The sequence below is a fragment of the Etheostoma spectabile genome, chromosome 6, assembly GCF_008692095.1.
Source record: "Etheostoma spectabile isolate EspeVRDwgs_2016 chromosome 6, UIUC_Espe_1.0, whole genome shotgun sequence".
NCBI classification, from domain to species: Eukaryota; Metazoa; Chordata; class Actinopteri; order Perciformes; family Percidae; genus Etheostoma; species Etheostoma spectabile.
Genome location: NC_045738.1, coordinates 709,653 through 710,750, shown reverse-complemented (window position 1 = coordinate 710,750; position 1,098 = coordinate 709,653). Strand labels below are relative to the sequence as shown.

Below are 1,098 nucleotides of genomic sequence, written 5' to 3'. Positions count from 1 at the left end.
GGAATGGAATTGTAATGTAAAGGTATCGTTGTATATTGCTTTATTGTTGTAAGTTATTGTAAGACCTGAAAGATCGTATGCTGTATGTACATACCTATTTGTTTTGTAATAATATGATATTGTAAAGTAGGGGCAGGACCTAATAAGCTCTATGCTTCCGCCTATTCAACTACTACTTCTCAAACTCATCATTTTTTAAATATTTTTTTTTTGGTCTTTGGTAAATTTTGATTGTTTCTGTTTTGAAAAAAGTTACGTTAATCTTGATCGCTATAAATATGTGTGTACTTTCGATTGAAAAACCCAGACCCGAATCGGTGCAGGCAACACTGAGTAGCTGCAGCTACGTGTACGAGTTTTAGACCTCTTAACGGACACAAAATGCAATTAAAATGTCGGTGCAACATGAACAGGGCCCTTACGTGACAACAATATGCATTTTTTACTCAGACACTGTTTAAGTTCTACTGTCTTTATCTTGCCGGTAGCTGGCTTGCCCTGTTAGCTGCTAACTGCTTGCTGCTAGCTGCCGTCCATCATAAGTGTATTCAGCCAGGCTTCTGTAATCATCACGCAGCAGTTCTGTGTGTTTTTGTAGCTCATCCATTTTGTGCTGCTACACCAGGACTTCAGCGCGAGACTACAGCCCTGTTCATGTTGCACAGACATTTTAATTGCATTTTGTGTCTGATAAGAGGCAAACGTGCCCCGACAACACACATATTTTGCTAGGTTTACGCCTCACTTCCACCCAACTCTGCTGTTTCCGACCCCCTAAAACAGAGACCTTTGGAATTGATGACTCTCAAGCTCGCCTCCCTGATTAAGTCTTGTCAATTACAATGTGTCCTTCCCTGATTTGTCGCGCCTCATCACGTGATCCTTTTCCTGAAAGAATACATAAGCCTTGATTACCGGTGGTTAATTCAACATGGATAACAGTGCTAAAACCCAGAGGACAGAGATTGTTATTGGTTTTAAATGACATGTAGTAGTGTGAATGGAGTTCAACAAAGCTGTCATTATTGAAATGCCACAATAGGCTCTGCTGTCACTTAATACACATTCCCACTACCTTCTCTGTCCTGTGTGTGGTTG

The 1,098-nt window shown here is 40.5% G+C and overlaps 1 protein-coding gene across 2 annotated transcripts in view; it reads right to left on the bottom strand.

Moving 5' to 3' along the window:
* Window positions 1-1,098, bottom strand: part of LOC116690953 (sulfotransferase 2B1) — an 8,652-nt gene that overhangs the window by 4,265 nt on the left and 3,289 nt on the right. The gene's annotated exons all lie outside the window — the stretch shown is intronic.